Genomic DNA, 13,196 nt, shown 5'->3' on the forward strand with positions numbered 1-13,196 from the left:
TCTATGTTAGTTTAAGACTGCTTTTGCTTTCTGGAAAGACCTCAAATTTTTGTTGTTGCTAGCACAGCTCCTTTAGTGACCTGACCCACCCCTTTAGGAAACCTTTCTAAATTGCAAAAAATAATGATCTGATTTGGTGGTGGAATTTCCTTTCCTTTCATTGAAGGACCCCCTTCCATCAAAGAGGACCCTTTGCTGCATCTCCAGAAACATCCCTGTGGTAGGAGGATTCTGCAGCAGTGATAAATATGCTATTTTCATGGTTTTAATAATTAAAAATGCACTTAAATCCTTCTGCACACACTATAGAAAGGTCTATTGCATTTATTCTAGCCTCTCACAGATCCTTAAGGTTTTATGGGTGCTTTAAAGCAGAAATAAAGATCCTTTTTTATATCCAAAAACCAGATGTCTCTCAAACTGCCATCCTATTCCCCACAACTGTAGTTATTTTCTCTTTAAGATGTTGCATCTGGCCCACAGTCCTTTGTCTTTCCTTTTCTAGAGATGTGCAGGCTTACAGCAGAAGTCTGTTCCCCTCACCCCAGAGGTCGGCACGGCGTTTGGGAGCAGAGGTGAGTGGTGGTTCCAGAGAAGCACACGCAGCAGGGCTATGCCCTTACACTTGCCAGGCTGAGCAGGGAGCTCCAAGGGCTGGAGCAGCTCCTTGGCTGGCCCCGTGGGCTCCTCGATGTCACTGTCCCATGTCCAGGCTGCAGGAGTTCACAGTGCAGAAGGACTGAGCCTAAAAGGGGTGGGGACACAGCCTGTCCCCCTTCCCTGAATGTTCACAATTCCTTGGCTCTGTCTTGGTCTGGTGGGTTTGCTGCCTTTCCATGCCTGCTGACCTACTCTGAGGTAAGTCAAAGCATCCATGGGAATCTCTTGTAAAGACAGATGCCCAGCTTGAAACTGAGATGTTCAGAGAGGTCTGCCTCCATCTTCCTCCCCATGTCCTGCACAAAATGTACCTAGCTGACATGCCTGTGCTCTAGCTCAGAAGCAGGTTAAATTGTAAATACTTGCAATATGGCTGTGGCAAGTATCCCTTTGCTTCCATTTTCCATCTGTATAATGAAGATAATTCTGTCCTGCTCCCGAATGGCAGCACTAATAAAACTCACGGGTCCTGCAAGTATCCAGATCAGTGCGGTTTTGTTTCTGAAATTATTCTGGCACTGCAGGGAGAGGAGGTAGCTAAGAGCGTTGAAGTAGCAGACATTACACCATTAGCTTTGAGTACTTGATTGGACTGCAGAATATCAAAGGATAAGAAAATCCAGTGAATTCAAAGAAAAGTTCTGCTCTGCAGAATCATTATATCAGAACAATGTATATGCAGCTAGTTGTGAGCTCTACACAAGAAGTCTCCTGGAGAAATAGAACTGATGTATCTAGGCTGTTTGGAATACATATTTGTTTTCATTATCACTCTGGCAGAAAACGTCCTCCAAAGGAAATAAATACATGAAAGTATTAGATGGAAAAAATTGGTGATTTTTACAATCTGCTTTCCTCCCACCTTGCTTTTTTGTATTTGTGTTCTATCTTGTTTTAGAAGCTCTGTTTCATTTATAATGAAGTTTCTTGAAGCTTGATTGGCAGCTGAGGACAATTTGTAATATACCAGCTGCAGTATAAAGGCACTGTGATGAATGGCTCAGGAAAACACAAGGGAAGAAAAATACCAATTTCAGTAATGGGGTAGGTTTGTTGACAGAAGTCGCTTTGGTTTGGTTTAAGTTCCCTCTGCCGTGAGCAGGCTTGGTGTGAGGGGCATCTGGAGGCACAACCACAGCGTGCACATCACTGCCACCACATACTTGTGACCCCCAAGTTAGTCTTCTAACCTTGAGCAGCTTCATCCCCAAACTGCAGGCTCCCACCTACACATCTAGTTCTCTTCTATGCCCCTTGGACTGATTCCTGAGCACAGGACGTGCTTTTCTGGCATTCCCTGTTCAAACTGCTTCTGCCGTTTGACTTAAGTATAAGGGAAAAATCTGTGAAGCCCAGCGTGTCAGGTAGTGGGAGTGCAGACAGGATGGTGGATGGCATACTGAACTGCGGGAGGAATCTAATATTAAAGCAGGTAATTAAAATAGAAAATAAATTGAGAGACTTTACTAGAAAGTAGAAAGTTAATTTTCAGCAACTGAATTGGGAATAAGGAACACAATACGCCACATCATTGCCCCTTAAGGGAAGGATGCAGATGAAATTCCCCCTGAGCAAAATAATGAGGTTAATTGGGGAGGCACAGCTATTCTTATTGGGGAACACAGGAGGCCAGCATGTTACTGTCTTGGCAAAAGAGACTTTGATGACCAGCTGGAACCTATGTGTTGTGTTTGTTGTTTTTTTTTTTAAAGTTATAATAAGCAGATTGAACTGTATTTGTGCAGTAAATAAATATATCAATGCACGCCAGACTTTGGACACTCCTTAGAACATGTCTAGGTGATGAGGAACATTTTCTGATATGGGTTGATAGGTTGTAATCTGGCAAAACATCATGACTGACTTTGTTCTCAAAGCTGTGAGATTTGTGCTATGGCTGTAGTTTGAGGCAGCAACGAGAGCACGAAGCTTGGATTCAGAGCCTTCATGAACACACCCTTGGCCTGCAATGCAGTGCAGCTTGGGTGGAAGATGCTTTCTTCCCCCACCTGCTGTTCTGCACAGCTGTGCAGTGCTTCCAGCTCCTCTCTCTCCCCTTGCAGAATGAAACCTGCTCACAGTTGTGTCGGGTCCTGGCCTCGGCAGGAGCACGTGTGGGAGAACCTTCGGCAAGGAGAGAAGAGAGGATTTGTCTGATGGCACTTCTGGCTGAGCAGCAACTTGTTCAAGTCCTTGAGGTAAGTCTCATTTATGGTGCTGGTGCAGAGGACTGAGAACAGATCTTCTGCCCTGCAGGCTCTGTGCAGGCTGTTGCCTTTGGAGCAGAGACTTGGTCTGTATCTGTGGATGCAAAGTGGTTCACGTGCAACACTTAGGACATCTAAAGTAAAAGAGCATTTATGCTCGAGGGAAAAATAGACCATGCAAATGTTTTGAGTGACTAAAGGGAAGGGACAGCAAGCCAAGGGGAATGGGTAGAAATTACCGAGGAGGAGGGAAAAAGCATCTTCACCATTCTTCGTGACAAGGAAAATAAAGCATGTTCTCTCCTTGCTCAAATTAGATGTATGTTTTTGTTTTAATACTTGCTAATATATGCTAAGCTACCCCTGCTTTTCAGAAATTGACAGTTAGGTGCCACTGCTGCCTTCAGTCACCCTGGAGGTAGGGGGAAGGTTTATTTTTATAACTTCAGCATGACACGATGGTGTGATGGTTTTATATTTATTTCACCTGGAGAGGAATTGCAGAGTAAGGCCTGACTTGGTTAAGAGTGCAGCTGACTTTGCCTTTCCTGAAGTCCAAAACAGGTTGAGATGTGGGTTTGAGAAGGGGGGAGCCCAGGCCTGCTTCTCCAGTGGGAACCGAGGCAGGAAATCAGGCAGGCAAGGAGAGCAGCTTTGCCTTGCTCTGCTGTGCTTTGAGAGAGAAGGGGAGAAGCAGCTTAATTGCATAAACCTTGTGGTCCTCCATTAGTATAATCGCAATGGTAGAAAGAAGAAAGGTGGTTGGGTCAAGCATTAAAAAGCCTGAAATGGTGAAAAGAGACACCTCAAGCTACAGCAGCTTTGGAAACAATTCTTCAGAAGTGGCTCGAAAGGGATAACCAACACATCATGCCACGCTCTCTACTTGCGCTGATAATAGTCTGAGGGATGAAAAATTGACCCATCATAATACGGTACTGTAACATGACTCTTCTCATCTAGATGGCAATCTATAAAGATTTCAAATGCTTAAAAATAAAAAATAAAAATGCTGCATTAACCCCTTGCAAAGATGCAGAAAATAAAGTGAAGGAATTAACTGAAACTCGCCTAGAGCCATCAGTGAGTGTGGCAGAGTTCAGAAGCCTGTCCCCCACCCAGGCAGTCTGTCCTGGCACTGCCATGCCACATCCCCTTGCAGGATTCTGGAGAGAAAGGCAATTTTTAAGGTGCTCTTTAGTTCAAAGTTATGTTACTTGTTATTTTCATGTTTTGTTTTGGTTGCTTTTCTGTTTATTTTATTTTTCACTTCCTGTGAAAACCCATAATGGAAATAACTGAATTTTCCTGGTGTGGCAATAAAAGCCATCTTAAGGCTGTGGATATGACACACCAAAAAAAAAAGGGGGGGGAGGGTTGTCTACTTTTCAGTGAACGCTTTCCATGGGGTCTGTGCCCTGTATCAGGCTCCCTGTGATGGAAGATGGCCTTGTAGTTTGCACAGCCTGCACTTCACAGCAGACTCCAGTAACCTACTGGGAATGTTGGTCTCTGGTCTCCCACTCCGTAATTAAGCTGATGTGACACTGCTGAAGACCCTCAGTGCTTTCACCTGGGAGGGCATAAAACAGGCTGAAGAAATGCTTGTTGCCTATTGCAGTGCTGTTGGTAGCTTAGTAAATTATTTTTATCGGCATGATCTGCACCTCTAAGAACATCATGTAACCTTAATCTGCTTTAGGTAGCTGGTTTAAAATATTTACGGTATTTATCTTCCTTAGTTCTGTTTTTCTTGATCTTGCTAGTGTCTTGATTTTTAACAAAAGAGGATTCAGTGTTTCACTTGGAATGAATATGCTTAAAATAGTCTCCTGGAGAAGGAAGACAACTGTTGAGTTCCTGAGAGCCCCGCCACATTGCACCCCGCAGCAAATAGCCACGGAAGGCAGAGGCAAGGAGCCACCGAAGTAGTATCTGAAAATTTAAAATGGGACATGCCTCAATTCTGGCAGATCTTCCTCTTGACACTTTTAATTTCAAAAAAGCACCAGAGGAGGTTGACTATTTTTTCCTTTGGCTTATTTTTCAGTTAAAAACTAGAATTTTGCTGCTAGATTATTTTTAGCTGATGGTGTTACAGGGAATAGCACGGTCTGATCTCAAGATGTTTGGCAGGCTTTCTTATCACCTTCGAAAAATCTGGGTAGGATGTGATCTTTGTTATGCTGGTGTGAATTCAGGATGCAGACTCTGAGGTTTTTCTTCACAATGAGAGACTTCCTTGCACTACAAGAAATGCAAATGCAATCATCCAGCCTTACCCCTCCCCTCCAATACAATCAAAGTAACTTTTAGAGATTGACGTACAAGAAAGAATAAAAAAAAAAAAAAAAATCAACCTTACCAAAGTAGTAACTAAGCCAAATCATATGAAAAGTATCACTGACCCTGAATAAATAAATAAGCCACAAAGAAATGGCACCTACCCACCACTGCCAATGCTGACTGGTAGGATGAAATAATATCAGTTTAATTTTGGTTTTATGATTTTGCATCTTGGTATGTATGTCTTCAATGTTGTTTTTAAAAATGGTCTCTTTGTATGTGTTTGTTGTGATGTGCTATAGAGCACCTTCAAAGCAGTTGCAAGGAAAAAGGAGTCATTTTTGACTGAAGCATATACCATAGGGTAAGGATTAGCTCAATCTGTCCTTCCTCTCTTAGGACTTTAACACAAAGGGAAAACAAGATTTTAAGCTTTTGAACATTGATTCAGTGACAGTACATGCACATTTTTAAGGACATTAAGGTCACTGAACATTCATTCTTAGAGAAAGTGTCATACTGACAAGGCAATTATTGATTTTTTTTCTAACCCAGAGGTGCTCTCTTCCTTCGTATGTCTGTGTTTGTACATATTATATTCTGCTTTTCCCTTTTCCTTGGGCTTCAACCCATTGTCATTTTTAGGTGATTTAAATCACTAATCATATAATGGCTGAAGGTGCATGGTGCAGCCCTGTAAATGAGAGCCTGTAGTGCCCAGGGATGCAGTTTCCTACACCCCTGGGGAGCACGGCTCAGGCACATCAGTGAAGTGTCTGCAGGTGTGGGCACGGCTGATCCCAGGAAGAAATTCGTGGTCAGTGGTGGTCCGAGTCTTGTGGCTGGACTTTTAACTGATGATTGCAGTGAAGATTTAATGATTTAAACTGATCCAGAAGGCTTTGGAATACCAGCTCTGAGCAGAAGGTGATGAGCTCAAATGACTCTTGGAGGTGGAGAAAACAAAGGCTTAGGCTGCAAAGGGCTGAGAACTGCATTCCTCTGATGTTGCTGAGCTAGCAGTGGGTACAACATTAACCATAATCAGATAAGATTTTGCTAACTCTACATACAGGCGTTAGGGGGTCAGTCAGTGCAAGTGGGGTCCACGGTACCTGCTGGGGATCTGAGCAAGCCACCTGTCAGCCCTGCCTCTGCATGCTTCCCTCTAGCTGTTGGGCTCTAGCCACGTGCTTACTATAGGCTTCTACTTTCAAAGAGCCAGTGTAGCACTTTATCTTCTCCTGCTGAGGCACCCAGTGTCTCTATTAGCTCGATAATTACTCACCAAAGTTCCTGTTTTCATAGCAGCGATAACAGTTGTTAATCACACGCTGTGCTAGGATTATACCTCCTCTGCCAATCCCATGCTTTATTCTGAACTTGACACACACCAGCCAAGGATGTATGTTAACGCAACTGCAGCAAGTCATTAAGTTTTATGTATTGTGAGTATTTAGTGTGTGAAGAAGGAAGCCATGGTCAAAGATGTCTAATGGGGAACTGCAACACAGTTTTAGGGACTGCCAGGTTCATTTTCCAAAGTTTTTTATCTGGGGAGAAGATCACAGTCAGCATCACAGAAACAGCATGAAGATGGGCATAAAGAGATCAGCAAGCAGCAGAGGAGTGAGAAGTCAATACAGGGTTGTTGATAAATCCCTGAAACTGGTAACTGCTAGCATTGGGTCAGGAGAAGTACAAATGCTGTATAGGCTAGATGTTGTTTTCTTTACTGGGGGACCAAGTTGATGTAACTAGTGAAACAGCAAGTGAGCTGAAGCCACAGGAAGCAATGCTTATTAGAAGAACGTCCTCTAAAAAAATCTCCGTTTCAAGTCCTTTTGTGTCAAGCAAAGTAGCAATGGAGTAATTCTGCATTCTGTCCATTTTAGTACCAGCTGAGAAAATAAAAGGAAGACTACACAGACAAATAGCTAGCATATCTTTTTATAGAAAGGAAGAATTCATAGTAGGTTGTTTTGTATTTATAGGTGAAGCATCTTTCAGTTTCACCAGCATAAGATAGAGAACTGACTTCTGTCTGACTTGCATCTGCCTAGCCATAAAAGCAATTTAAAATACGTATCTGTCAGCAGAGTGATTGTATTGTATGAATATCTCACACTGCCCCTGAACATACACCTGCTGTGTGGCAGTCAATCATAAAACATCAAGTCTGAGATGTTGTGTTATTGCTCAGTATTGTTTATTGCAAAGTACAATATAGTGGAAGCAGGGCTGAAAGGTCTGTAAAGTTCAAGTGATAAATGAGAAGAGCAACTTCAGAGTTTTTGGAAGAAAGATTTCAACAAAATCTGATGTGTAGAGAAAAATACTTCAATTCTCAACTTAATATTGATGGTGGTCCATGTCTACAGTCCTTTTAGTGCCTAGTCCTTAACAGCATTTGTCTAGGCAGGAAAACGCTAGCCAAAATGTAATGCGGGACCAGAAATTCTCCCAGTGAGAGTACAGAGATAGTTTCACGGGTGGGAAATATTCAATAGACCTGAACTGATGATGGACCTAGTCTGTATGTACATCTAGTCTAAACACAGATCTCTAAATTTCAGTTAGCTCTTGCCTTCACTCACCTAAAATACTCTGGAGGGCTTCTCGTGCAGCCTGATGTTCTGTTCAGGTAGCAGGAATGTGGCTTGGTGACAGGAAAACCTGCTGCTGAGCTTCCCGATCATGGGGGTGGTTTGGAGATGCAAACGAACAAGCAATTCAGGTGAATGTTTCAGTAACTGGGGAGAGTTGCTGGTGAGGAAAAGAGATTTTTTTCTTCCTTTCTGAACCTGTGAAAGAATGCCCTGAGCACATCATATCCAGCTTTAAAAATACAACATGCTCGGTTAGTTGAGCAGTGAAATATTATTCAGCAGCGAGCAGTATTCCCCCTTCAGTTTCCTGTGCTCATTGCCTTTTAAACATCAACAGCACTGCAAGCTCCCCAGTCCCACAGGGTGTCTACCCCTGAAAACCAGGAAGAAAATCCTGAGGAAGACCACTTTTGTCCAGTGCACAGGAGAGCAAGGCTCTGTTCCCTTTAGGTCCATGAACTGCCCCAGTGAGCAAGGGGCACTGAGATGATGGACTCTGCTGGGGGCCGCTGGCTGAACTTTCTTCTAAGGGTTTATCCAAAACAAAATGCAGAAGTGTTGGGAATGGGGGAGGGGAAAAAAAAAAAAAAAAGCCCAGCTCAACAACAAAATGATTGCTGCAGGGAGAGAAAAAGCAGCTTCTATTGAATGATGCTGGCACAAATGAAAATAATTTTCTTTCCCCTTTGACTTAATTTTTCCTCTGCTTGCATTTTGCATAATAAGGCTATAGATGCGCTGGGGTTGCTGTTTTGGGCCAAACTATGGGGCAGTTTCTCCTTCTCCCTCTCCTGCTCTCGCCTGGCAGAAGAGCTTTTCAGGCCAATTCAGATGGACCTGGTTATGACATGGTGGACGCAGCCAGCACATTTTGGCTGCAGGAACTGGTCGGCTTTGAATGTTGTTTGGCAGCGCTTATTATAAATAGAGTCTAGGGTTGGTTCTTTGGCTCTGCAGCATACAAATATAGATTTGTTCACTATCCCTGGGTCATAAAAATCTCTTTAAGGCTGCTCTCCAAACAGAGAGGATCATTTTGAGAAGCCTCTTTGTACTGTGCCTGTGTCTGCCTCCCCCGGATCAATGGCGAGGCATCCTGCTTTATTATTTCTCTTCGCATGGCATGGGTGTGATGAGGGAAGGACTGCAGGGAGCACTTTGGGTTGCCAAGGATGGTATTGTCCAGTCTCTTTCTGTTTTCCCCTTTATCTCAGTGTATCACGAAGTCTTTTGCTGACCAGCGAAGGTGACCACCTGTCCCATTCTTACCTCTCCCAGGCCGTTTCTGTTCAGACCAACATGAGGATGCTTAATTATGTCTTACCAGCAAGCCTTCTTTAGCCAGGTCTGAGTTTCTCTCCTGTGGGTAGAAGTAAGGCTTGGTGAAAAGGGCTGTAAAAATGGCTCAGGTAGTCACAACTGGAGCTGAGAGATCTCCTTTCTTACAAAGAAGATTCTGGCGTGTAATAAGTCCGCTGGAGATGTCTGTTCCTATGACAGGGTCAGGAGGGATTGCCAAGAAACCAAACCTGAAGGCTTTGATATCTTCCTTTTATCCTTTGCAGCAACAGCAGTCTAGAGAGAGTGGGGGGCAAAAAAGAAAGGAGTCGTCAGGTTGGGAGAAAACAGGCAGCAAGTTCACAGCTGTGGCCAGCCAGCTGAAAATCCTCAGAGTTTGAAGATGAAACATGTTGTCTCCTGGGTCTTTGAATGCAGTGTGCAGCATATCACTCATGGCAGCCTTGCCGAGAAGCCAGACCCACGTCCTTTCCTTGCAGCCAGCTTTTTGTTTTCAGGCTCTTCTCAGTGTGAGAGGGAAGAGGTGTCCCTTTACAGCAGGGTGACCATATAAAGATTAAGAGCTTTGTTATTAACCCCTTACACAAGGCCTACTATAAGCATCCGTGGAAAGAAATAGCCAATAGTTTTATGTAGTGTTAAATATTCCACTTTACTCAACCTAACAGTGGTCCCAGTAGCATTCACTGTTGCCATCTTATTCAGATTTTTTTTTTGACTTTTCACATTCGGATCCTCACCCCTGCCTGGCAAAGTGACACCCAGAATAACCCTATCTTACAGCTTCAAGGCAAAGAGATATGTCACTGCACATACTTTAAAGCAGGGACGAGTCTAATCAGAGGCAAAATCAACTCCTGTCTTGGTGCTGCGGTGATGCTGACTGTCAATTACTGCACAGGAATGCTGGCTGCCTTTCTCTTTACCCTGTAACCTTATGGCCCAGCATCTGCAAAGCAATGGTAATTTGCCAAATATAGGAGTTGGGATAAACAAATTTGTTATGTAACTTCTCAGTTGCCAGGAAATGTGATGATGTTTGACTTCTGCCGTCTGACTGGAGTAATGGATTCAGGACAGAGAAGGTGCCTACAGAAATGCGTGGCATTCACTTAGTTCGGGACATAGTTGACATGGTAAATATACTGGAGGCCAAAATCTGCAGTTCTGGGCCAGAGCCAGTTATTTGCCCTTAACATTGCTCGTGTTTACCATAATAACTTAATTTACTACAGCAAACTGCTTAATGATTGCTATCCACAGTGCCCCGAGCTACCTGGCTGGGACAGACAGAAACCTCCCTGTTATTCACAGGTATCCCTTGGGGTCTATCTGAGAAATTTGCCACCCTGACACGTTCATTAGCAATGCATAAAGATTCTGACCAGGATTAGTAGTGGCTCTTTTTTCTTCTGCATCCTGTGGCTGAATTTCTAGGCAGATACGTGGACATAGGGAGCTCCTGTTCAGCCCATGCTGGGACCAGATTTGCTGGAGAGCCTTGTCCAGGTTTTTGGATATTCACCTGCACACGAGTCCTTAAAGAAGGGTTCATGGTGAGGCTGCCAAATACCCAGCATTGCTCCTGGGTCACCTGGAAATGTGAGTATTTGCTACAAGGGCACATTTGTACTGTGCAATTTGTCGTGCTGTGAGGGTACTAGCCTAGCTCTGAGGCTGAATTGTTTGAGGTGTGCATTTGGGCAGAATCTCACTGACATGGCAAAAGAGCTTCCATCACCCCAAGCAGGTTGTTTAGAGCCAGTCTGGGTCTGTTTGTGGCTGCCTGTGGCAGCTGGATGGCTCTAGCTGGGAGTGGAGAGCTTGAAAGAATCTTGCCCTGAGCGATTGTGCTGCACTGGTCACGTAGTCCCGGCACTTTGGTGTCTGGTGGTCGTTAAAGACTATTGTTGTACTTTGTGATCAAAAGGAATATTAGAGGAAGTTATTTCCATTTATGAAGCACAGGGAGAGAGCAAGAAGATGCAATCAAGTGCAAAATTTTATTTTTAAAAGCTCCTTTTGCTTAAACTGTCTCATTTCAAGGGTAGCTTAAAGTACATAATAGTCCATAGAGCAGTTGGGCAGGCTCGATGCAGGATGATATTTTAATGTACTGTTTGAGAAATGACAAATAGAAAGGTTTACTTGCTTTAAAACACTTCCCATTTAAAAGGCCTACAGCTACATCTGGTACTAGATGACTTTGTAATGAACAACAGAAAGCGGTAAGTGATGTCACTTTGTCTCCAGGATGTTTTGAAGTCCAGGTATCCCAAAGCACATATCAAAGCTATTATGAAACGCTTTGAATTAATGACGAAACAGACTGTGATGCAGTGATTGTGTTAAGCACACACTTGGATGTTATGGATCTGCTCGTGGGCTGAATTGTCCATGCTGTGCTGATGTGAAGAGAGGGAAGGACTGAAAAGCATGAGCATTAGGAACTGTGCCAGTGCAGAATGCCCTAACAAAACCCTGAGAAGGCACCTGAGAGCAGCAGCAAGTGTGCTGCAGGCCTGGAACAAAAGAAATCGCTCAGACTGCATAAGGGAAGTTACCACAGTGCCTGACCAAATCAACTGATGCTCTTCTTGGCTTATCCTGTGAGGTGCTGAGTACCTTGTATTCCTGCCTGGCATCTGCAGGAGCCAAGGGCAATGTCCCTGCAGGGCCAGATGCTCATTTATTGTGGGCCTCTCAAGTAATGGTTGGGAGAATCTTTAGAAAAAAACTGCCCTGAAGTGAAACTCTGGCTGTTAATTGTAATTTATGTTGGGAAAGTTGAACAGAATCTTCGCTTTTCTAGAGTGTAATCAGTCATGTTTTTATATATACAAACAAAATAGCTTGGGGAAAATCAGAGGGAAAAACAATGACTAATGATCCTGAGCTCAGCCTGTGGATGCTGGTCTTCTAATTCCTCCCCTGCCACTCCAGGGTTATTTGCCCTTTTCTTTAAAGACCACGAGTCAGGAAGCTTCTTTTCCTGGGGACAAGGAAAATCTTATGATCTAGCAAAGGCATTTTTCTCTAATGACCTGAGTATATTTTGGTGAGTTTGGGCAAAATGGAGGCTGAGCTGAGTCCTGAACTCAGGACACCCTCTGTCCTGAGTTCTGCAAAACTCTGATCTCTAGGACTGCACTCATCCCACGAATGAGGATTAGAGCCAGGCTGCTGGTTTGTTGGGGCACGGTAGCTCATTCCAGGTGAGGATTTAGCCTTTGGTACCTGCTTTACACTTCAGCAGCTCTTCCTTGGACTGTTTGTAGCAGAGACAGCCTTCCCTCTGACTCATCCATGCCCACAGAAACACAGAAAATACAGTCACTGATCATAATACCTGTTTAAGCCAAAAGAGACTGGACAAATCAGGAACTGCATTGCCCTCTTGATGTAAACTCGTGTTAAGGTCAGCATCAGAGACTTACAACAAGCTGTGATGCAAAGTCAGAAAACCTGGGGCCAGGTTTGTAGTGGGTGACAGTGCTGCGTTCACCTGCTGGGGGCTTCAGACCATACCCCAAGTTCAACTTCATATTCTCACTGTGCTAGTGCAAACCTCAGTGTAGAAACTGTTTAAAAAAAATAAATAAAATCCCATGCCAATGCAGTGCACACTTCAGTACTGCGTAGCTCGCCTCAGCAACCTTCTGGCTTGATCTCTGAATCCGATTTATGCACGTGGCTGTGCCTGCTCAGCGCAGCCTCGTGCCTCTGGCTGGAAGGTCTGTCTCCCCTTCTTGGTGTCGCTTGCAATGACAGCTGTCATGTGCCAGCTCCTTCCACTGCTACACCTATGTGGTTACAGAAATTCTCAGATCTTGACAAGCTCCTAGAGCATCCACTTTGTGATCTGTGGGCAAATGTTTGTGTGCGATGTGTACGTGTATGTTTGCACACGCATGTCCTTGCAATAGGTGATTTGCAAAGAAAGATGCTAGGCAACACAGACAACTTCAAGCATCATCTGCTAAGGAGCCCTAAACAGCTTGCATTTATTTTGGAGTGAAAATCCTCCAACTGCTCTCCTACCAACCCTGTAACATATTCTGAGATGCCGTGCTTCTGGAAGCTGAGGCTTGCAGCTGAAATGTCTGAGCGCAGGGCTAATGTGATTGCCGAGATA

The 13,196-nt window shown here is 44.0% G+C and overlaps 2 long non-coding RNA genes across 2 annotated transcripts; one reads left to right on the plus strand and one right to left on the minus strand.

Annotated features, from left to right (window-relative positions):
- Nucleotides 1-1,678: 1,678 nt before the first annotated feature.
- Nucleotides 1,679-2,816, plus strand: LOC311423304. The gene is made up of 3 exons (XR_014685629.1): nt 1,679-1,704; nt 1,879-2,092; nt 2,724-2,816. It is a non-coding gene; the product is annotated as an uncharacterized lncRNA (long non-coding RNA).
- A 5,564-nt stretch (nt 2,817-8,380) lies between these two features.
- On the minus strand, nt 8,381-9,318 carry LOC311423450. Its single transcript, XR_014685715.1, has 2 exons — nt 9,209-9,318; nt 8,381-9,122 (listed from the first exon to the last, which is right to left on the minus strand). It is a non-coding gene; the product is annotated as an uncharacterized lncRNA (long non-coding RNA).
- Between the last annotated feature and the right edge of the window lie 3,878 nt (nt 9,319-13,196).

The sequence above is a fragment of the Aythya ferina genome, assembly GCF_964211825.1.
Source record: "Aythya ferina genome assembly, chromosome: 24".
Lineage (NCBI taxonomy): Eukaryota > Metazoa > Chordata > Aves > Anseriformes > Anatidae > Aythya > Aythya ferina.